We start from the raw sequence: 25,734 nt of genomic DNA, 5'->3' as shown, positions 1-25,734 counted from the left end.
GACCTCTATGGGTTGATAAATTTGATTTCCATTGATAATTTGTGTGTGATTTTGTTGTCAGCACATTCAACTATGTAAAGAAAAAAGTATTTAGTAAGAATATTTCATTAGGTCAGATCTAGGATGTGTTATTTTAATGTACCCTTTATTTTTTTGAGCAGTGTAGGACGTGCCAATTCATGCCCTGTCCCTCTGTGTAAAGAAATTAGACTGCAACCACAGCGTACACACCAATATACCGAGAGGCGGGACAAACAGACTGTCAAACCAGCAGCATTTTCCTGTCATCCCTCAAATAGTAATTGCGTAAGTCTATCCTATCAATAGATTGCTAGAAGATGCATATCGTTCATTCTTGCAGGAGGGGGCTCAGCTGACTTTTCTAGCTAGCTAAATGATAAGTAGCCTAGTTATATTAAGTGGAAAAAGTACCCACCTGAAAAGGAGTATAATCTGCTGTGTAACCGACTGCCGGTGCTAGCGGAAAACACCAGAGAAAGCGAGAGAGAAAGCAAACGGTTATTGTCGAACATACAAATTCAAATCAAACAGCCAGACACCGCAATGACTGGGAGGGGCCACTGCCCGCTATTCACCATGTTCCCAGACAGAGCCGCAAACAACCCAGAATATGGCACGCACACACTACAGCATAGACATTGACATGTTTCCACATGAGGCAGCCTCTTATAACCATGACAATTTTACACTGTGGGACTGGGGAATTGAGACCACCTGACTACAACTGGCCCATGTCAGGAATGGGTGAATTCCAAAACTTATAGGAAAGTTTAAATGAACTGAAATGAGTACCCACTAGCCTACTTTCCCACCATCGAAAATAGGGCAAAGCAGACTTGGATCCAAAATCCTGGGGCTAGAATACATAACGTGAAACGCTTTTGATTGGGATAGGGTTCCTCTGATCTGGTAATTCCTTGTATAAATCCGTATATTCAGACTTGCAGCAGTGTTTTTATTGTTACAGTCTTGCTGTGTTTCTCTGCAATACCTACTAGGCATATGTAACAGTACTCTTACCAATGACAGTAGCCTCACTAATGGCCAACACATTTATTTTGTGACTGCTTGGACCAAATACAATTGTTTTTTCTTATTCACTTAATTGACCCGAGAGACTCTTTATGCTGTTCTGTCAGAGCTGACTAGACATACAATTGAGAAAATGACAATAAAGATGGTCACACAATACTTGAGCTTGTGTACACATTGACAAAAAGGCCCAACACAGAAGTATCCTTTTATTATGTTGTGAGTCCCATTGAAGTCAGGACCTCAGGGCTAATGGGGATAGACGGGATGGGTTGGCCATCATAAAAGGCCCCACTCTCAGAGGACACTAGCATCAGGCCTCTCTCTACATACCGTATATTCTGTCTACACAAAACCAGTTCCTGCTCAGCAGCTTCACACCCAGGGGCTACATGCATATGGCAACTAGCGATGTCCCTTGCATTTCCTCTACAACTGGGACGACCCCCCCCACTACGGTTAGAAACGTGGCTTCGGTAAACAAGAACCCTACTGCTGTCGAACCATGGGGCTGACTTCAGAATGGATGTGGGGAAGAAACACACGGGCGCAATTCAATTAAAGGATGAGAAAAGGAGCACTACACTTAAATCCATGGCTACGCAGGCCCAACACACGACAGCACACATACAGTACATGAATGTACACTTCTCTTACACGAGGCACATGCATAGGAAAGCTGGGCATCCTCAGAGTCAGTTAACAAGGAGGTTTGTGTTATTTCCACTAAGCCTAACTTTTAAAATACTAAGGCTTTTGAAATTGTATTGCCTAAATTGCAAAAGCAAATGGGGCACAATGATTTTCAATTATAAATGCTAACCTGTGCTCCGCTCCACAAAAAAAATTACATTCCACTTTACCAAACTCCCACAAGCATGGCATAATCGCAGTGGGGTATCTTTATTTTTTCTAATTTCTCTCAGGTAGCCATACTTGTATACAACCACAATACTGAGATTAACACACAGATAACTATTTCCAAATCACTATCAGGCATTCCAGTCATAGTAAAGTGCAGCTTTCTAAACTTTACCACTCTAGAAAGAACCGGGTCATTAAGAGAAACAGAGCTGTCCGTAACTCTTCACCTGTCCTCCAGCACCTAAATTCCCAGGCACCCATCCGCACGGCCGCCTGGTACGCCCACCCTCTGCCTCTCCCATCCTCGCAGCAGCATCCCCGAGCACAAGGCTTGAGCCAAACAGGTTCCACAGGATAGTACCCATGCTGGCAGACTTACTCCAAATGCCACGCCATTTATTTCCATTTGTGCTTGTGACATTTGCACAACTAGCTTTTTCATTACGGAAAAATGAAGGCACAGAAAAAACAAGAGTCAAGCTTGCCCAAAGCCAAAAGCATGACTGTTTAAAAAACAAAATACACTCCTTTAATATATTTACCCCTCCCCCTGCCCTCTCTCCCAAATACCAAAAAGAGAGGAACACGCGTGAAGTGTCACATGACAGTCAGCCAGTCCTTTTTACTCCGGCGACTCACGGTCTCTTTTTTTGACGTATAAAAACTCACTGCCTTCCTGTCAGAGTTCTGGTTTGGTCACATTTTCCAGCAGGCAGTAAAATCTATGGGGCTGAATGTAAATAGACAGCAATAGGCTTTTCTTCAGATAAGCAGAGCCCTGAGGTTCCCCATGCAAAGTGCTGTTTTAGGTTGACAGGACTCCAGAGCAGTGGAACGACCGATGACACAGGAGTAAAGGGCTCACTAACTGCCCTGTCGCCACTCACTTTGACTATTCAAAACATAGTGGGGCCCTCAGCCGTGCAGTCATCCCTGAAAAAGCCAGGGCCACACAGTGCAGACCTTCATTCAAACTAGCTGGTGAGCAGAATGGTTACCACAACACTGCTGTCCTGGTATACAGCTAACCGAAACTGTGTGGCTTGTATTTACTTAGCTTTCTCCCACATATTGGGACAACTAACAATGGAACAGAGGAGATGTACTGACAAAGGACATGTTTGTCCTCAGGTAAAACACAGGAAAGAAATGCAGATTATGAAGCTGATAGCTAACAAACCACACACCTGGGATGCCCAGAATAACCAGGGTATCCACACACCCCACCACTGACCTGTTCATACAGCTGAGAGCGAGGAGAAAGGGGGGGGGAGACAGAAGAGAGAGGGGGGCAGCAGAGAAGAGTGGCCAGTCACATGAGGCCAATACTTAAAATAACCCAGTGGTGGTGAAGATGTGCTTGTTTGTGTTCAAATAAACTTCGACCTCAGGGGGTCAGGCCCAGGCTTCAACATCCCACCCTTCCCTCAGCCCAGAGAGAGCAGAGCAGGCTGGGTTGGCCAGCGCACTAGTGCCCAGTCACTATTCAACTGGCACCTGGGTTTAAAAAAGTAGGGTTGCATCGGAAATAGCCGAGCCCCATGGAAGGGCACTGCTGCTGTGGCTGCCATGTCGTGACCCATTGGGGGAATAGCAGGAGAGAGTGAGTGGAGCAGAGTGGATGGTGCTTGAGAGAGAGAGAAAATGGACAGCATACAATCTCAGAATCTTCAGCACGGGTGGAAACGGGTCAGATTTGGTAAAACACGGATGACAGCTCATCTATGAACCCTAAAGTAAAGACGAGCTGTCAGCCTGCACTACAGGTGAGGTTGAGGAAGGGGTAAGGACGGGCCAAGCAAGGAAAAGGAACTTGTCTGGGAAATTTATTGGAATGACTTGGTTCTGACTGTATATCCGTTGAAGTAAGGGAGGTTAATATTAGCAGTCAAACGGCTGCTGCCTGCCCTGGGTGATCTGACCCGACTGTGTTCCTCTTACAGAAGGATGTTAATGCCTGTTAGTGTTTCTTAGGCCCAAGTACTGGGCTGCCAAGTTAAATATTGCCCCAGTACGAACATATCATAGCAAGTTTTGTATGGTTTCCTTTTAACTTAGAGTCATCATTAATCAGAGTCAAAAAAAATGTCGCAATGTGGACATTTTTACAAAAATGCAATAGTTATGTGAAGCAGAATATCCAAAATAAACACGTCTATGGTAAAACAAAGGGTGTAGGTCGGTAAAAAAAAAAATAGGGATGAAATTGTCAGGGACCTCACGATACGATATCACGATACTAGTACCGATACAATATGAATTGCGATTTTAAGTTCATCACGATTCAATAGGAATTGTGATTTGATACTGTGATTCAATGTTCCAAACATATAGGCCTGCCGCAGAGAGAAAGCGATTTTTTATCAGTCATGGAAATAGGTGCTGAAAACATATTGGCCGTCCATTTAAAAAAGATGGAGAACAAGCCATTTAAAGAAAGATTCTGGCATTTTGGCACAGCCGACATATCCCAATATGTAATTGTATCGATTTTCTCCCCCATCATTAGACAGAAACTAAACAACAATTCACTTATAGATAATCCCATCTGGGGCGGCAGGGAAGCCTAGTGGTTGGAGCGTTTGACTAGTAACCGGAAGGTTGCAAGTTCAAACCCCCGAGCTGACAAGGTACAAATCTGGCAGTTAACCCACTGTTCCTAGGCCGTCATTGAAAATAAGAATTTGTTCTTAACTCACTTGTCTATAAAAATGTTAAATAAAATCTAGTCTGGCTGTTGCAGTCCCATTCATGATAACAGGGCGGGACTGCTATTGTGACAGTAAGAAATTCCATATGGCTGAAAGCAGGATCATAGGAAAATCAGCACTATCATTGACCAAACCTTGTAATCCTAAAAGCTGAAATCCACAGAGGGTAAGATTTTAATCCCTATTATTCCCTACGCTCACATGAAAATCCAGTGGGATGAAATTATGTTTAAAACAAATACTCCCCTCTGGTTATCCAAAGGGCAGATAATTCAGCTCATCCCCTGGTAGTGATCATGCTCATCATGTCATCGCTCAGTCTAAGATGAACAAGTCAAGCCAGTGAAGAAAACGTCATTCAGACAAATTCGGAGTCTGCTTTCGCATCCTGATTGTCAAGGCAAAACGTTAGTATTGTCACAGTCAAACTAACGTGTCAACTCCACGAGTCTGATAGACACCGACTGAAGTCTCCGTGTAAGGCACTATATGTATACAGTTTAAGTCGGAAGTTTACATATACCTTAGCCAAACACATTTAAACTCAGTTTCACAATTCCTGACATTTAATTCTAATAAAAATTCCCTGTCTTAAGTCAGTTAGGATCACCACATTATTTTAAGAATGTGAAATGTCAGAATAATAGCAGGAAATTATTTATTTCACCTTTTATTTCTTTCATCACATTCCCAGTGGGTAAGAAGTTTACATACACTCAATTAGTATTTGGTAGCATTGCCTTTAAATAGTTTAGCTTGGGTCAAATGTATTGGGTAGCCTTCCACAAGCTTCCCACAATAAGTTGGGGGAATTTTGGCCCATTCCTCCTGACAGAGCTGATGCTTTTTCAGTTCTGCCGAAAAAATTTCTACAGGACTGAGGTCAGGGCTTTGCCACTCCAATACCTTGACTTTGTTGTCCTTAAGCCATTTTGCCACAACTTTGGAAGTATGCTTGTGGTCATTGTCCATTTGGAAGACCCATTTGCAACCAAGCTTTAACTTCCTGACTGAGGTCTTGAGATGTTGCTTCAATATATCCACATCATTTCCCTCCCTCGTGATGCCATCTATTTTGTGAAGTGCACCAGTCCCCCCTGCAGCAAAGCACCCCCACAACATGATGCTGCCACCTCCGTGCTTCACGGTTGGGATGGTGTTCTTCGGCTTGCAAGCCTCCCCCTTTCTCCTCCAAACATAATGGTCATTATGGCCAAACGGTTTTATTTTTCTTTAATCAGACCAGAGGACATTTCTCCAAAAGGTAGGATCTTTGTCCCGAAGTGCAGTTGCAAACCGTAGTCTGGCTTCTTCCTTGCCGAGCGGCCTTTCAGGTTATGTCGATATTGGACTCATTCTACTGTGGATACAGATACATTTGTACCCGTTTCCTCCAGCATCTTCACATGGTCCTTTGCTATTGTTCTGGGATTGATTTTATTAGGATCTCTTTTAGTCCCCATTTGGACTAATCTTCCAAGAGTCCTTAACATTGGGATTGATTTGCACTTTGTCTCCTTCCTGAGCGGTATGACAGCTGCGCGGTCCACACAAGTAACTTTTACAACAATTGTTTACAGACAGATTATTTCACTTATAATTCACTGTATCACAATTCCAGTGAGTCAGAAGTTTACATACATGAAAGTAGACTGTGCCTTTTAAATAGCTTGGAGAATTCCAGAAAATGGTGTCATGGATTTAGAAGCTTCCGAAAGGCTAATTGACATCATTTGAGTCAATTGGAGGTGTACCTGTGGATGTATTTCAAGGCCGACCTTCAAAATCAGTGCCGCTTTGCTTGACATCATGGGTAAATCAAAATAAATCTTATCAAGACTACACAAACTAAATTGTAGACCTCCACAAGTCTGGTTCTTCCGTCATGCACAACGTAGATGTCCTAACTGACTCGCCAAAACTATAGTTGGTTAACTTCTTGCTTGATGCACCCATCCCATTAGAAGGATAATTTACAGCATGCCAAATTAAAATTACTAAAAATAAAATGTTCATGAAATCACAAATGCAATATAGCAAAACACAGCTTAGCGTGTTGTTAATCCACCTGGCATGTCAGATTTCAATAAAGCTTTTCAGCGAAAGCTAACATCTGTCTCAGTAGACAAAATATTACAAACAGCTAGCCGCCAAGTAGAATGGTCACGAAAGTCAGAAAAGCAATAAAAATGAATTGCTTACCTTTGATGATCTTCGGATGTTTGCACTCACGAGACTCCCAGTTACACAATAAATGTTCCTTTTGTTCCATAAAGATGATTTTTATATCCAAAATACCTCCATTTGTTTGGCGCGTTGTTCAGAAATCCACATCGCAGACGAAAATTCCAAATAGTATCCGTAATTTTCACAGAAACAAGTCAAACTTTTTTTTAAATAATCAATCCTCAGGTTGTTTTTTTCAATATATAATATATCAACCGGGACTTTAGCTTCGTCAATAGGAGACACACGATGGCTGCTCCAAACTATTGCGCAAGCAAAACTCTGGGGACACCCAGCTTTACACTGACGTGATGTGATCTTTCTCGCCCATTTTTTCAAAATAAAAGCCTGAAACTATGTCCAAAGACTGTTCGCAACATGGGGAAGCCGTAGGAAAAGAAATCTGGATGATATCCCTTTAAATGGAGGAAAGGCATTCAATGGAACATGGAGCTTTCAAAATAGAGGCCACTTCCTGGTTGAATTTGCATCAGGTTTTCACCTGCAATATCAGTTCTGTTATACTCACAGACAACATTTTTGACAGTTTTGGAAACTTTAGAGAGCGTTTTCTATCCTAATCTGACAATTATATGCATATTCTACGTTCTGGGCCAGAGAAATTGGCCGTTAAAATGTTCCCAAATTTTCATCCATAAATCGAAATACTGCCCCCTACACTCAACAGGTTGTGGAGTGGTCGAAAAATGAGTTTAAATAGCCTCCCTCCTTGTTCCTGCCAAAAGTCAACATGAGGCAGTGGATCATGTATGGTAACAGCGGAGTCGCAGTCACACAAAATGAAATATGCACATTTAGATGAGTGAAAGTCTTTTAGACAACAGTTTACATGAACTGACACAGAAGGGGACGTAGATTTGTGCAAAGCATCTCCTGATGTTCTACTGGAGGTGTGTGGTGTTCTGACCTGTAAGTAACTTTGAGATGAGAGCTATGAGATCAGAGAGCCTGGAGGCCTGAATACTGTAGTCACTGATTAGACTCAATCACACTTCCATGATGAGAGAAACCACAGTGGTGCTAAGATTTCTGTGAGTAAGACTGAGAAATTAGGTGAAGACTATTTCGGGTCACATTTTTGTTATTTAAGCAGGGGGGGGGGGGTTCCTAGTAAAGACATAGCATTGAATACATATTTAAGGACCAAAAGGCTTCAGTCTGCTTGATGGCCAGTACCCTGTAGGTATAGGCACCAATTGTTGTTCAAAGTGAATCAAGACAAACGAAAATCAAAACCACGTTCAATAAATGAATAAGTTAAGTTATGGCAGAAGTGGGCCAATGCATCTCTTACAAGCAATATGATATTTCACAATGCCCCTCTCATCCACAGGACATGCTTTGCTCCAAGTCACATTAACTTATTTAAGTCTAGAAAAGACATGTAGGACTAGCCTATAATCAAAATGTGACAATGGTAAAGGAGCAGACCCAGTACTGATATTTTAAGTTCATAGATACAGCAAGCATTCACTTTTTATTTGGATAACATTTTTATCAAAAACATATGATACATACAAAAGATCACTGAACAACAAAGTTGGCAAATATGTACAAAAATCTATGAATTATTGTATCTTAAATCATTACCTAGACACATATCCTCAAATGGAGTGGTGAGGAAGACTGCTCTACCGTTTCCAGAAAATAACTCGCCATTCATTTTCTGTATTCAGGGCTTTGCTGGTGACACTGATTTATTTAGAATTCAAGGCACACTTAACCAGCATGGCTACCATAGCATTCTGCAGCAATAAGCCATCCCCTATGGTTTGTGCTTAGTGGGTCTATAATTTGTTTGTCAAAAGGACAATGGCCCAACACACCTCCAGGCTGTGTAAGGGCTATTTGACCAATAAGAGTTTTGAAGAGTGATGCATTAGATGACCTGGCCTCCACAATCACCAGACCTCAACCCAATTCGGAAGGTTTGGGATGAGTTGGACCGCAGTGAAGGGAGATAAGCCAATAAATGCTCAGAATATGTGGGAACTCCTACCAGACTGTTGGGAAAGCATTCCAGGTGAAGCTGGTTGAGAGAATGCCAAGAGTGTGTAAAGCTTTTAAGGAAAGGGGTGGCTACTTTGAAGAACCTCAAATCTAAAATATATATTTTGATTTGTTTAACACTTTTTTGGTTACTACATGATTCCATATGTGTAAATTCACAGGTGATGCCTTCACTACTTTTCAACAATGTAGAAAATAGTAAAACTGAAGAAAACCCCTTGAATGAGTAGGTGAGTATAAACTTGACTGGTACACACACACAAACTCAGCAAAAAAAAGAAACATCCCTTTTTTAGAACCCTGTCTATCAAAGATAATTCATAAAAATCCAAATAACTTTACAGATCATCATTGTAAAGGGTTTAAACACTGTTTCCTATGCTTGTTCAATGAACCATAAACAATTAATGAACATGCACCTGTGGAACGATCGTTAAGACACTAACAGCTTATAGACGGTAGGCAATTAAGGACACATTTATGAAAACTTAGGACACTAAAGAGGCCTTTCTACGGACTCTGTAAAAACACCAAAAGAAAGATGCCCAGGGTCCCTGCTCATCTGCGTGAACGTGCCTTAGGCATGCTGCAAGGAGGAATGAGGATTGCAGATGTGGCCAGGGCAATAAACTGCAATGTCCGTACTGCGAGACGCATCAGACAGCGCTACAGGACGGACAGCTGATCGTCCTCACAGTGGCAGACCACATGTAACAACACCTGCAAAGGATTGGTACATCCGAACATCACACCTGCGGGACAGGTACAGGATGGCAAAAACAACTGCCCGAGTTACACCAGGAACGCACAATCCCTCCATCAGTGCTCAGACTGTCCGCAATAGGCTGAGAGAGGATTGAGTGAGGGCTTGTAGGCCTGTTCTAAGGCAATAACGTTGCCTATGGGCACAAACCCACCGTTGCTGGACCAGACAGGACTGGCAAAAAGTGCTTATCACTGATGAGTCGCGGTTTTGTCTCAAGGGTGGTGATGGTCGGACTCGTGTTTATCGCCAAAGTAATGAGCGTTACACCATTACACCGAGGCCTGTACTCTGGAGCAGGATCGATTTGGAGGTGGAGGGTCCATCATGGTCTGGGGCGGTGTGTCACAGCATCACCGGACTGAGCTTGTTATTGCAGGCAATCTCAACGCTGTGCGTTACAGGGGAGACTGGGGTAACATCTCACAGCAAGAACTGGGAAATCTGGTGCAGTCCACGAGGAGGAGATGCACTGCAATACTTAATGCAGCTGGTGGCCACACCAGACACAGACTGGTGTTACTTTTGATTTTGACCCCCACTTTGTTCAAATGGACAATGACCCCAAGCATACTTCCAGAGTTGTGGCAAAATGGCTTAAGGACAACAAAGTCAAGGTATTAGAGTGGCCATCACAAAGCCCTGACCTCAATCCTGAAGAATATTTGTGGGCAGAACTGAAAAAGCGTGTGTGAGCAAGGAGGCTAACAAACCTGACTCTGTTACACCAGCTCTGTCAGGAGGAATGGGCCAAAATTCATCCATTATTTTGGAAGTTTGTGGAAGGCTACCTAAAACATTTGACCCAAGTTAGACAATTTAAAGGTAATGCTACCAAATACTAATTGAGTGCATGTAAACTTCTGACCCACTGGGAATGTGATGAAAGAAATAAACGCTGAAATAAATAATTCTCTATTATTTTGGCATTTCACATTCTTAAAATAAAGTGGTGATCCTAACTGACCTAAGACAGGGAATTTTTACTAGGAATAAATGTCAGGAATTGTGACAAACTGAGTTTAAATGTATTTGGCTAAGGTGTATGTAAACTTCCGACTTCAACTCTATGTATACACACACACATATATATATACATACGTATACATGCATACATATATATACACACACACACTACTTTAATACCGTACATCAAAATGAAACATACAGTTGTATCGGAAGAATACTGACTCAAATACAGTGTCAAAACATTAGCTGTTCTTCATATGAATGAGATGTATTTAAGTCGAGAGTGCCATTACATATTTGTACACGTAGACAGAATATTTCTGAATGTAGAAGCTCACTGGCAAATATTCAAGATGTCCCACACCCCACACTATAAACACCGGTTTCACTTTAATATCATTTGAATCATTTATTCATACATTATAAAGTCGTATATTTACTACCAACTCTGTATATTAATAAACATTCCCAATATCTATTATGGTAAACCTGAATACATCCGATGCTGGGCTGCTGTCTTTCAGTCTGGGTAAAAAAGCGGTGTGGAAAAAGGCTTTGAACGCCATCTTGTTCGTTGCAGCTGCCTGGGCCCTGAATACAGGAACCCATTCATTCAGGGGGGGGGTGGCGGACTAACGAAATGAATTCATCTTTGTGAAGCAAGAATTACAAATAGCCCTTTTGAAAGAGGGAAATGATTAACGCTAGCAAATAACTACAGGGGGAAACCGAAACTATAACCGCCCTATATTGTTTTTCAAAATGTAACAAATCTGAGATTTTTCCTTTCACCCAGAGTTCGATAATGGCAACATCGTTACTACTCGTTCTCAACATTGCGCGACAATGTCTGGTCCAATGGAACTGAAAGTCCCGCGCGTTAAAATGTTTGCATAATATGTCGCATCCCTACATTTTTATTTATATAGTTAAAAACTAACAAGATTAGGTGCTTCCTCATTTTAAGCGAACGTTACTCATTTCCTCTAGTTTACTCCATTAAATATTCACACTGGAGCAGCATTACTATTTAGTTGTAACCACTTGGACACTAGCTAATAGACACATGGCAAGGGTGAACAGATTGTCGAAATCCAATTAACGTTAAGTTTACTACATCTCTATATCATTAAACGTCGAGGCTCAAATTAAGACAAATTAAATGCACCGTACACGAATAAAGTAGCAAGCTGGCTAACCAGACTACTGCTTACTAGCAACACTTTCTACTTAACTAACGTTAGCTAGCTAGGCGACAGTGTTAGAGTGGACACAAAACGAATGTCCCAGCAGCAACTAGCTAACTTTACATCTTGGTTGGCTCCTTTTGGCAGGCAAACAACCACTGTCTTGCTAACCAGCAAACGTAGGCTGTAACGTTATGGCTTTTTAGAGTGTCTATGTCAGGTATGGACTACGAAAAAGTGGGGATCTTCGAAACTAGCTGTCGGCCCCAGCGTTGGTGTACCAGACATTTGTAGTCTCACGGACTTGTATTAAATTAAAACAAATCCTCTACGGGGTAACCGTATCACTTAATCCTTGCAAAAATACAAAGTCAGATATATCAGAACGTTATGCATCACCATCTCTGTCATTTGGTACAGTAGTATTTAACTAGCATTTAAAATAACTAGCATTGCTAATTTACTAGTTAGCTATTTACAGTAGCTATCTATGGAATGTCGGTCAAAATCAAATTTACAGTAGGCTGAATCCACTCACACCATTTCATTAGTTGGCTACAGTACGTTTGCTATTTTGCTAACGTTAGTTAAATGAGTGACAGGCAGTGCAACTCAGAAAATCAGATGTTGACAGTAGTTACCTATCGTTAACTAGCTATCGATCGATCTTAGCAACTAGTACTAACTACAACTAGTTTGAGTTTAAATTTAGCTGCTGGTAAGGTAGCTAACGTTTGTTAGCTTGCTAGCCCACTCAATGTACAGTATTGCAAAACATCTCAAGTTAAACCCCAGCCACCGTAAATAACTAACCCGCACTATAAATTGTTTTAAACGTTTGCATAAAGTTACTGTTATATACTGTGAGTAGCTACGGCCACAACTCAAAGTAGTTCAACATCGAATCATTTAACGTGAGTGTATTGTCGGTCAACTATTTAGTTAGTTACCTACCCCCACCCCCGTCGCAGTAAAGGCAGATTCAACCAGCGAGTCACTCAACCCAATTTAGCTAACCCCTTTCGCCTGGCTTCCTAGCGAGTTAGACACCGTAAACCAAGGCATGCTAAATTACATCTTTAAAAAAATAACATGTCAATCCTCCGTCCCAAATCATAACTTACCCGTTTTCAGTCGAGGGTATCCGTTGTTTATATCGCATAGACTGGAAACAGCGAAGATCGACTCCTCTCCGCCTACTAGCACACAGACTAGAGCTAGCAAGCTATCGAGGAGCGGCACTCCCCGAACCCAGCTTTCGATCCGCCAAGGGGAGACACACCAGCACAATGATGAGGCAATGTTAACCCTACCAACTGCTTTGTGGAACAACAATGCGTTTGAGTCTAGGGACGGTCTTCTAACTCACAACAACCTATTTCCAATCTTCTGTCCTTGTCTTTCCCACCGTTGTTCCCCTATTCACTACTTATTCACACAAGTAATATCTCAAACTCTTCCTACTGCCCTCAAACAGCAGCGATGGGCGCGGTAACCCTGCTCTCAGCTCTAGGAAACCCCACGTTACGGGTGCGTCATAACGCACGGCAAAGGGTCGTCTTCCCTTAAAAAATCTGGGCCTTGGTCATTTGGCTGGTAGCTAGCGTAATAGAAAACCAAAATATTGGCTTTTCATGTGATTTTAGTTTGCACTACAATGAATGGGTGTTAACATTAAAGGGATAGTTCACCCATATTACAAATTGTCATATTGGTTTCCTTACCCTGTAAGCAGTCTGTGGACAATGTATGACAACAATCCATGCTTGGGTTTCCCTGGCACTGTTTCCACATGCTAACGTCTTAGCATTTGTTGCACAAATCACATTATTGTCATGGGACCGATATTAGCATTTTTTCCACGCTTCATGTTCAAAACATCTATGAGTTACTTTGTTGAGCTTCACAATAACTTGTAGATATTTTTGGATGATCTGGACATGATGGGCCAAAAATGCTAATACCAGTTGCTAGTTGCTACAACTATGTTTGGCCTTATAAATTATTGATAAATACCCATTGATTCTTGAAGAATATAACTTACAAATGCCTCATGTGCTTAGTTTAACTGTCATACCCCATCAGAACCCAAAGTATAAGGTTGTTTTACTCCAATGTTTGTAAACATTGTAAATGTTGGTTAAAAACATGGTTAAAACTATCATTTTGATTTCATGGATTTTATAGCTCTGTCTATGAATTTGAGAGTGGTTACATTTCTCCAGGCCCATCCCTCAGCTTTTTACCAAAACAAAGTTGGGGTGCCGACGTTGTTATTGTTTCAATTAAAGTCTAGCTTTAATAGAGAAAACAGAAGTACCAGTGAAAGCAAAAATTGTCAGGGGACTATACCATCTCTGTCTACTCTGTAGAAGAACATATCAGTCTACACAGAGACAGCAGATCATTATCACCAGCAGCTAGTGTGTGTAATAGCGCTCAGAGGAAGGGCTGATGATGCTCAGTGGGTTAAGATGTTACTTAGAGACCTGGAACACAATATCCCCTCGTCCATTACCCAGGGGAGAGAGAGAAAGCCTCATCCCTCCCATAATGTGACCCTCCGATGGGGAGACAGCGGCATCAACAAACCCCTCTCCTGGAGCTTAAGTTCATTAAAGGCCCAGGGCAGTCAAAATTGTGTTTTCCTGTGTTTCTTAAAATATTGTACAACATCTGATGCAACTAACACTGTAAAAGTGTGAAAAAATGTGGTCATTGTTAGTTCCTGATAGTTGGTTGTTGAAAATACAATTTACACAGGACCTTCTAATCAGCCGGTTTTGCATAGGGGGAGTATTGGCTTCACCAGGCGGTATAGGTTAATATACCAATGACAAAGAGAGTTTCAAACCTCTCTGCCAATAACAGCTAGTTTTCAGGTAAGATAACCCTTCCATTAGGTTCCTCCAATTAGGTCCCTCACTCAGACCACTCCCAGACCGTCCTAGCAAAATTGTTGCTTGAGACTTTTTTTTTTAAAGCTATATTTGTGGCTTTTTGACCATTTTAAGGGAAAACTATTACAGTAATGTACTTAATTGTCACCCAGAAAGGATTTTATATTGAAATAAAACATCTACATTGGGCCTTTAGGATCAATGATACTTCTGTATAACCAGACATCCTCTACTACCCTACCCAGACTCTGGGGCTTATCTGCTGTGAAGTATAGACAGGAGAATTTGTGCAAATGCTTCATTCTAGTAAATCACAAAATAAAATGTTGCTATTAGCTCGAGAAAGAGCCATGATAATCATGTAAAACTATACTAACTCTGGTCTGAGAATATAAAATGCATCCTACCCATGCATCAGAATTATTTAAATTTTTGTCAGGGTGTAGGTATGTAGGTGTGTTACAGGACTATAGTGTGTGTGTGTGTGCTATATTGGCAGGCACACACCTTCTACGAGGTCACCTGAGTCTACATATCTCTGCAATTTCCTGTGTTGCTCAGGTCACTTTTGAGGCCTGAATGCACTGAGTGACAACACACAGCTCTAGTCCATTGGAAATTATGGCACTGTTCAGTATACTGTACAATATGCTCACAGAGATGACACCGGCACAATGACCTCTCTGCTATCATATGGGCCACTAGTGGTAACATGATGCACACCCCAGTCAGCCTGGACCATTTGTATGTCATTATATCTGAGCAGTGTTATGAGGGTTATTGGGTCAGTGAAGTGTTTATTTTACTGAAATGCAACCCTGTTTAAGTACTTTGAAACTTATATTTTGGTATTTGTTTAATTAGTCCAATGTTGATACAGCCCCAAAATGTTTTACATGTCAACAATTAAGTTTTCAATATATATAACTTTCAAAATACAGAAAGTGTCACAGATTTACACCAAACTCTGAGTGTGTGTGTGTGTGTACTGCATACATTTGAGCGGATACCTCTGTAAAACATACACCTTGTGGAGTGTATGTAGAGACTGCTATCTCTTCAGCCAACACCTCTGAGTTAATTTGGTGGCTGGTTCCAGAGGGACTCATCTGCACAGCCCAGCCCATCTCAGCTAGACCTGAGTGCTGGTGAGATTTAGTTGCCCTGGCTACACTGTCTGCATGCATGTGTTGTGAAGCTAATGCCATATGCCCCAGGGAACCTTTTCAAAGATTGTCTGACTTGCATTTGCCTTTGACTTATAGGCTATAAGAGAAAGCCTCACTGTTATATCCATTGTTTAGGAAACAGGTTTATAGAAAGATGTATCAATTTCAGTTTTGCCATTTTAATCTGGGAAATTCCCATTATTTTACACTTTATTAAGTCACTCATCTGTGACGTTTAAAGCTTGGTAGGTCTACTGTAAAATGTTAGTGAACTCTAAACCTGGGAAATGTTTCCACCCAGTGGCTTAAGACAATAACTGCTTCTAGTCATTGGCAGTCTTGTTATCCCGGACCCTCATATCTTCAATGTACGTTTCAGAAAAATGCATGGAAATTCTCTCCCTCACACACACACACACACACACACACACACACACACACACACACACACACACACACACACACACACACACACACACACACACACACACACACACACACACACAGCACTGATCATAGAACGCAAGTAGCAGTATTAATGGACTTAATGGAAACTAAATCAGATTACAAAAAGCCGAAATGGCAACACAAATATGATCTCATACATTTCATAAAACGGGTGACATTACATTAAGCTCATAATGACCTTGCTTTTTATAGCCAGGATGGGCTGCACTAATCTGATTTAGTGTAATCTGCTTCAATCTCTGATAAATGCTTACTAATGTATTTTACAGAATTGATGAATGCTATTGGCCCACCAATAGCATTCCTATATAGAGCTTCGCCATATGTTTAAACAAAGCACCTCATTCTCATATTCCTTATATTCTCTTTTGTAGCAGTGCTGTCTAGCATGTACTTTAAAAAATATATATATATTTTACATTTATTTAACCAGGTAGGCAAGTTGAGAACAAGTTCTCATTTACAATTGCGACCTGGCCAAGATAAAGCAAAGCAGTTCGACAGATACAACGACACAGAGTTACACATGGAGTAAAACAAACATACAGTCAATAATACAGTATAAACAAGTCTATATACAATGTGAGCAAATTAGGTGAGAAGGGAGGTAAAGGCAAAAAAGGCCATGGTGGCCTTAAATACAATAGTAAATACAATATCGCAAGTAAAACACTGGAATGGTAGTTTTGCAATGGAAGAATGTGCAAAGTAGAAATAAAAATAATGGGGTGCAAAGGAGCAAAATAAATAAATAAATTAAATACAGTTGGGAAAGAGGTAGTTGTTTGGGCTAAATTATAGGTGGGCTATGTACAGGTGCAGTAATCTGTGAGCTGCTCTGACAGTTGGTGCTTAAAGCTAGTGAGGGAGATAAGTGTTTCCAGTTTCAGAGATTTTTGTAGTTTGTTCCAGTAATTGGCAGCAGAGAACTGGAAGGAGAGGCGGCCAAAGAAAGAATTGGTTTTGGGGGTGACTAGAGATATACCTGCTGGAGCGTGTGCTATAGGTGGGAGATGCTATGGTGACCAGCGAGCTGAGATAAGGGGGGACTTTACCTAGCAGGGTCTTGTAGATGACATGGAGCCAGTGGGTTTGGCGACGAGTATGAAGCGAGGGCCAGCCAACGAGAGCGTACAGGTCGCAATGGTGGGTAGTATATGGGGCTTTGGTGACAAAACGGATTGCACTGTGATAAGACTGCATCCAATTTGTTGAGTAGGGTATTATAGGCTATTATGTAAACGACATCGCCAAAGTCGAGGCTTGGTAGGATGGTCAGTTTTACAAGGGTATGTTTGGCAGCATGAGTGAAGGATGCTTTGTTGCGAAATAGGAAGCCAATTCTAGATTTAACTTTGGATTGGAGATGTTTGATATGGGTCTGGAAGGAGAGTTTACAGTCTAACCAGACAGCTAAGTATTTGTAGTTGTCCACGTATTCTAAGTCAGAGCCGTCCAGAGTAGTGATGTTGGACAGGCGGGTAGGTGCAGGTAGCGATCGGTTGAAGAGCATGCATTTAGTTTTACTTGTATTTAAGAGCAATTGGAGGCCACGGAAGGAGAGTTGTATGGCATTGAAGCTTGCCTGGAGGGTTGTTAACACAGTGTCCAAAGAAGGGCCGGAAGTATACAGAATGGTGTCATCTGCATAGAGGTGGATCAGAGACTCACCAGCAGCAAGAGCGACCTCATTGATGTATACAGAGAAGAGAGTCGGTCCAAGAATTGAACCCTGTGGCACCCCCATAGAGACTGCCAGAGGTCCGGACAGCAGACCCTCCGATTTGACACACTGAACTCTATCAGAGAAGTAGTTGGTGAACCAGGCGAGGCAATAATTTGAGAAACCAAGGCTGTCGAGTCTGCCGATGAGGATGTGGTGATTGACAGAGTCGAAAGCCTTGGCCAGATCAATGAATACGGCTGCACAGTAATGTTTCTTATCGATGGCGGTTAAGATATCGTTTAGGACCTTGAGCGTGGCTGAGGTGCACCCATGACCAGCTCTGAAACCAGATTGCATAGCAGAGAAGGTATGGTGAGATTCGAAATGGTAGGTAATCTGTTTGTTGACTTGGCTTTCGAAGACCTTAGAAAGGCATGGTAGGATAGATATAGGTCTGTAGCAGTTTGGGTCAAGAGTGTCCCCCCCTTTGAAGAGGGGGATGACTGCAGCTGCTTTCCAATCTTTGGGAATCTCAGACGACACGAAAGAGAGGTTGAACAGGCTAGTAATAGGGTTGGCAACAATTTCGGCAGATCATTTTAGAAAGAAAGTGTCCAGATTGTCTAGCCCGGCTGATTTGTAGGGGTCCAGATTTTGCAGCTCTTTCAGAACATCACCTGAATGGATTTGGGAGAAGGAGAAATGGGGAAGGCTTGGGCGAGTTGCTGTTGGGGGTGCAGTGCTGTTGACCGGGGTAGGAGTAGCCAGGTGGAAAGCATGGCCAGCCGTAGAATAAATGCTTATTGAAATTCTCAATTATGGTGGATTTATCAGTGGTGACAGTGTTTCCTATCTTCAGTGCAGTGGGCAGCTGGGAGGAGGTGTTCTTATTCTCCATGGACTTTAAAGTGTCCCAGAACTTTTTTGAGTTAGTGTTGCAGGAAGCACATTTCTGCTTGAAAAAGCTAGCCTTGGCTTTTCTAACTGCCTGTGTATAACGGTTTCTAGCTTCCCTGAACAGCTGCATATCACGGGGGCTGTTCGATGCTAATGCAGAACGCCATAGGATGTTTTTGTGTTGGTAAAGGGCAGTCAGGTCTGGGGAGAACCAAGGGCTATATCTGTTCCTGGTTCTAAATTTCTTGAATGGGGCATGTTTATTTAAGATGGTTAGGAAGGCATTTAAAAAAAATATCCAGGCATCCTCTAGTGACGGGATGAGATCAATATCCTTCCAGGATACCCCGGCCAGGTCGATTAGAAAGGCCTGCTCGCTGAAGTGTTCCAGGGAGCGTTTTACAGTGATGAGTGGAGGTCGTTTGACCGCTGACCCATTACGGATGCAGGCAATGAGGCAGTGATCGCTGAGATCTTGGTTGAAGACAGCAGAGGTGTATTTAGAGGGGAAGTTGGTTAGGATGATATCTATGAGGGTGCCCGTGTTTAAGGCTTTGGGGACGTACCTGGTTGGTTAATTGATCATTTGTGTGAGATTGAGGGCATCAAGTTTAGATTGTAGGATGGCTGGAGTGTTAAGCATGTTCCAGTTCAGGTCGCCTAGCAGCACGAGCTCTGAAGATATATGGGGGGCAATCAGTTCACATATGGTGTCCAGAGCACAGCTGGGAGCAGGAGGGTGGTCTATAGCAGGCGGCAACGGTGAGAGACTTGTTTTTAGAGAGGTGGATTTTTAAAAGTAGAAGTTCAAATTGTTTGGGTATAGACCTGGATAGTAGGACAGAACTCTGCAGGCTATCTTTGCAGTAGATTGCAACACCGCCCCCTTTGGCAGTTCTATCTTGTTTGAAAATGTTGTCGTTTGGAATTAAAATTTCTGAATTTTTGGTGGTCTTCCTAAACCAGGATTCAGACACAGCTAGAACATCCGGGTTGGCAGAGTGTGCTAAAGCAGTGAATAGAACAAACTTAGGTAGGAGGCTTCTAATGTTAACATGCATGAAACCAAGGCTATTACGGTTACAGAAGTCGTCAAAAGAGAACGCATGGGGAATAGGAGTGGAGTTTGGCACTGCAGGGCCAGGATTCACCTCTACATCGCCAGAGGAACATAGGAGGAGTAGAATAAGGGTGTGGCAAAAAGCAATAAGAATTGGTAGTCTAGAACATCTGGAACAGAGAGTAAAAGGAGGTTTCTGGGGGCGATAAAATAGCATCAAGGTATAATGTACAGACAAAGGTATGGTAGGATGTGAATACAGTGGAGGTAAACCTAGGTATTGAGTGATGAAGAGAGAGATATTGTCTCTAGAAACATCATTGAATCCAGGAGATGTCATTGCATGTGTGGGTGGTGGAACTAATAGGTTGGATAAGGTATAGTGAGCAGGACTAGAGGCTCTACAGTGAAATAAGCCAATAAACACTAACCAGAACAGCAATGGACAAGACATATTGACTTTAAGGAGAGGCATGCTTAGTCAAGTGATCAAAAGGGTCCAGTGAGTGGAGAGGTTGGTTAGGGTTCACGGCGATTTAGACAGCTAGCCAGGCCATCGGTAGCAAGCTAGCATAGGATGGAGGTCTGTTGTTAGCCACCTCTTGCGTTCCATCAGTAGATTAGTGGGGTTCCGTGTGGTAGAGGGGATTAATCCAAATCACACAACAACAACAAAAATAAAAACAATAGATATAGTTATAGAGGCCCAAGAAGAAAACATAATAATAATAATAAAAATAAATCAATTGTCCCGATTGTCTATTCAGATAGCAGCCGGTAAGACAGCTAACGGTTAGCAGGCCACAGATGGGCGTTCAGGTAATGTCGCGACGGAGGAGCCAGCCAGATCTCCTTCGGGTAGATAACGTCGGCAGTCCAGTTGTGAAGGCCCGGTGGGGCTCCGCGTAGGCAGTAAAACGGGTCCGGATAGGTGACTGCAGCCCAGGAGTGATTGATGGAACTCAGGAGTGATTGACGGAGCTGGCTAGCTCCGGAATAATTGATGTTTGCTCCGGAATCGACGAAAGCCGATAGTCACACGGAGAGCAGCTAGCTAGCTGTGAGATCCGGGTATGAATGTCCAGAGAGCAGTTGAAATCCAGGGACATGGAGAGAAAAAATTGGTCCGGTATGTTCCGCTCCGAGCCGCGCTGCGCCGTACAAAACTGGCGATAGATTTTCGAGCTAAAGGATAGCTGATGACCACAAACCGTGGTTAGCTGAATACTAACGATTTGCCAGTAAAGAAGCTAACTAGCTTCTGGGCTTGCTCCTGGCTAGCTTCTGGCGAGCTTCTTGGAGTTTCTGGCTAGCTTCTTGGAGGATTACAGATTTGAGGTAAATAATACTTTTTTATAAATATAAATTGGTGAGGCGGGTTGCAGGAGAGTGTTTTGAAGATGAGTTGATGGAAAATAAAAATAAAATGTATGTGAAAAAAGTTGTAAATATATATATATATATATACAGGACACGACAAGACGAGGACAAAAGACGTCTGAACTGCTATGCCATCTTGGTTACTGACATAAATCATAAATCAATGACAATGACATAAATCAAATTTAAATTAATGAATAGGAACATAATACACTACATTGCCAAAAGTAGGTGGACACCTGCTCATTGAACATCTCATTCCAAAAATAATGAGCATTAATATGGAGTTGGTCTCCCTTTTGCTGCTATAACAGTCTCCACTCTTCTGGGAAGGCTTTCCACTAGTTGTTGGAACAGTGCTGTGGGCAATTGCTTCCATTCAGCCACAAGAGCATTAGTGAGGTTGGGCACTGATGTTGGGCAATTAAGCCTGGCTCGCAGTCTGCGTTCCAATTCATCCCAAAAGTGTTCGATGGGGTTGAGGTCAAGGCTTTGTGCAGGCCAGTCAAGTTCTTCCACACCGATCTCGACAAACCATTTCTGTATGGACTTTGCTTTGTGCACGGGGGAATTGTCATGCTGAAGCAGGAAAGGGCCTAGCCTGAACTGTTGCTATAAAGTTGAAAGCACAGAATTTTCTAGAATGTCATTGTATGCTGTAGCATTAATATTTACCTTCACTGGAACTAAGGGGCCTAGCTCAAACCATGAAAAACAGCCCCAGACTATTATTCCTGCCACAAAGCTGGAAGCACAGAATCGTCTAGAATGTCATTGTACGCTGTAGCGTTAATATTTCCCTTCACTGGAACTAAGGGGCCTCGACCAAACCATGAAAAACAGCCCCAGACTGTTGTTGCTCTTAGACGTTTCCACTTCACAATAACAGCACTTGCAGTTGACCGGGGAAACTCTAGCAGGGCAGATATTTGACTAACTGACTTGTTGGAAAGGTGTTCCCAAGTTGAAAGTCACTGAGCTCTTCAGTACAGGCCATTCTATTGCCAATGTCTGTCTATGGAGATTGCATGGCTGTGTGCTCAATTTTTTTTTTTTTTTTACAGCTGTCAACAACAGATGTGGCTGAAATAGCCAAATCCACAAATTTGAAGAGTTGTCCACATACTTTTGGTCATGTAGTGTATATCCTGCTAATTTCGTTGTCAAAGCCTTGTTGTTTTACAAGTGACATGGATTTATTATTATAGAGAGCTACTGTATGTATTGGTTTTAACATGTTGCTAGTAAAGTTCTCTTCACTGGTCAGCAGGTAGCCTAGTGGTTAAAGCATTGGTCCAGTACTGACCCATCTATATCATGTTAACCCCTGATTCAGACAGAGGCAGCAAACGAGAATCACCTGCCTTCAACCAAATTAATTTGAATTCTGAATAATTCTGAATAATTTACTCCAGGCCCCCCAGATTGGGCACCTAGCCATCCAATGTCACTTCATTAACCTTGTAAGTTTTTTATTTTCTTGGTTCTGTGTAATTGTAAATTAAACAAATACAGCACCCAAAATACATATTTGTATGCATGTTATTTTTGTGATTTTTTTGTTGTTGTTGTTGAATTTAATAATTCTTGGGGGGTGGGAATAATGCAAGGAAATGTACATTGGATCCCTAGAGGATGGCCCATTCTTTAAAACATTCTTCAAGCTTTGTCAAGTTAGATTTTCAAGCCAATTGATGTCAACTGTAACTAGGCCACTCAGGAACATTTAATGTCGTCTTGGTAAGTATCACAAGTGTATATTTGGCCTTGCGTTTTAGGTTATTGTTCTGCTGAAAGGTGAATTTGTCTCCCAGTGTCTGTTGGAAAGCAGACTGAACCAGGTTTTCCTCTAGGACTTTGCCTTTGCTTAGCTATATTCCTTTTTATTTATATCACTAAGAAATCCCTAATCCTTGTCAATAACCAGCATCCCTATAACATGATGCAGCCACCACCATGCTTGAAAATGCTTGAGTAGCACTCAGTGATGTGTTGTGTTGTTTTTGCCACAAACATAATGCTTTGTATTCAGAAAGTTGATTTATTTACAACATTTTTTGCAATATTACTTTAGTGCCTTATTGCAACCAGGATGAATGTTTTGGAATATTTTTATTCTGTACAGGCTTCCTTCTTTTCACTCGGTCCTTTTAGGTTAGTATTTTGGCTTAACTACAACGTTGTTGATCCATCCTCAGGTTAAACCCATCGCAGCCATTTAACTCTGTAACTGGTTTAAAATCACCATTGGCCTCATGGTAAAATCCCTGAGCGATTTCCTTCCTCTCCAGCAACTGAGTTAGGAAGGACTCCAGTATCTATGTACTGACTGGGTGCATTGATACACCATCCAAAGTGTAATTAATATCTTCACCATGCTCAAAGGGATATTCACTGTCTGCTATTAACATTTTTTTATCCATCTACCAATAGGTGCCTTTCTTTGCGAAGCATTGGAAAACCTCCCTGGTCTTTGTAGTTGAACCTGTGCATGAAATTAACTGCTTGACTGAAGGACCTTACAGATAATTGTATGTGTTGGGTACAGAGACTGTGTAGTCAAAAAAGTATTGTTAAACACCGTTTTTGCACACAAAGTTAGTCAATGCAACTTGAAGTTATTTAGGCTTGCCATAACCAAAGGGTTGAATACTTAGTATTTTCATTTTTAATTAATTTGTACAAATTTCTAAAACATAATTCCACTTTAACATTGTGTGTAGATCAGTGGTACACAACCTACATGTAATCCATTTTAAATGCAGGCTGTAACACAACAAAATGTGGAAAAGGTCAAGGGGTGTGAATACTTTCTGAAGGCACTGTGTGTATTTATTTTTGATTGGTCTTTTATTATACTGCTGTTTAAACATGTTTTCCTTTCTCCTGCAGAAGTACCAGGCCACACTGGAAAGGTAAGTGATCTGCCTCCTGGGCGATTCCACACCAGCATGGATAGAAAATATTTTTGGTATCTCAGATTGGCAATTCTTCCAAATTTAATTGAGATGAAGCATGTTTGACATGCTTTTTACATTTGTATCACAAGCCATTTTTTTGAAAATCATGATGAAAGCGGCCATTTCAGATCTTTTTAGAGCTTACATGCCTCCTGTAAGACCCTGTGAACTGTACATGATACAGACATCTTGGTGTCATTATACTCCTTATATTGTTCTCTAAAATATGGAGTATGTCTAGATTCTGAAATATAATGATTCACTATTTTATTCATTCATTTCATTCATTCATAACATAAAAAATATTAGCCAGGTCGCAGTTGTAAAACTTGTTCTCAACTAGCCTACCTGGTTAAATAAAGGTGAAAAAAAAGTATTCTAGGGATGGGCATTTGAAATGATTGCAGTATTTGAATAATATAATTATTTTTTTCAGATATCCAGATAGTCAAAATACATGTGCTAATACATGTTTGATTTACAATTACACTGTGTTCTACTTGTTTCAGCAGAAGGGTGGGGGAGGAGCGTGAGAAGAGCAATGGCTGGTGTGTGTGACAGTCTGTGTGTTGCACAGAGGGAGAGAGAGAAAGTAGTCAAACCGTCTGGCACTAGTTAGACAAACTTGTTGCGGCCATAGAAGCTAGCTCGCCAGCTATAGCCAGCTAAAGTAACAAGGCTGATTGTGGCTATTTTGCTGCGCTTACCGTACAATGTCTACTCATCATTTGGCCAACTTGTAGGCTACCAGTGTGTCCTTTTTTAATGGAGCATACTCCTAAAAACTGTCATAAAACATTATTTTAATGTAATGATCTATCCTTGTAAGCTATGTAGCAATGCCACACGGATCATTTTATTTTATTTTAGACAGCTTTTCCCCCTCCCAAAAAAGCAGGCCTATATTTGTTACGGTTTTCTTCTGGTGAAAGAGAGGAGGACCAAAATGCAGCATGGTTATTCATAAACATCTTTAATGAAAGATGAAAATACAAACAGTTTACAAAAATAATAAACGTGAAAACCGACAACAGTCCTAACTGGTGCAAAACACAGACAGGAACAATCACCCACGAAATACCTATGGCTGCTAGACAGGAACTAGACTTTCCTAACTAAACACAATCCCATAAACTACAAAACCCCTAGACAAAACAAACCACATAAATCACCCATGTCACACCCTGGCCTAACCAAAATAATAAAGAGAACACAGAATACTAAGACCGGGGCGTGACAATATTTTTCCCAAAAATAAATACTAGTAATAATAAGGCCAACATAAGTAGATGTGGTGGTTTGAGATTCAGCCCATGCAACAAAAGAAACTGACGGATTTTGATGGGGATAGCCTCTGAACGATTAATGTCAATTTCTATATTAATGTTGAATACATTTGTGAAATATTATATTTCATATTTACTCCATAT

At 41.5% G+C, this 25,734-nt stretch overlaps 1 protein-coding gene across 2 annotated transcripts in view; it reads right to left on the bottom strand.

Annotated features, from left to right (window-relative positions):
- The window catches only part of LOC118360933 (guanine nucleotide-binding protein G(I)/G(S)/G(T) subunit beta-1), a 47,249-nt gene extending 33,915 nt beyond the window's left edge, over nucleotides 1-13,334 (bottom strand). For both annotated transcript variants that reach the window (XM_035740509.2, XM_035740510.2), the window contains exon 1: nucleotides 12,929-13,334. The gene's annotated coding sequence lies outside the window, so the exon portion shown is untranslated. The remainder of the gene's footprint in view (nucleotides 1-12,928) is intronic.
- Nucleotides 13,335-25,734: the final 12,400 nt, after the last annotated feature.

Source organism: Oncorhynchus keta, chromosome 28 (genome assembly GCF_023373465.1).
Source record: "Oncorhynchus keta strain PuntledgeMale-10-30-2019 chromosome 28, Oket_V2, whole genome shotgun sequence".
Lineage (NCBI taxonomy): Eukaryota > Metazoa > Chordata > Actinopteri > Salmoniformes > Salmonidae > Oncorhynchus > Oncorhynchus keta.
This window is presented reverse-complemented; position numbering and strand designations above follow the sequence as displayed.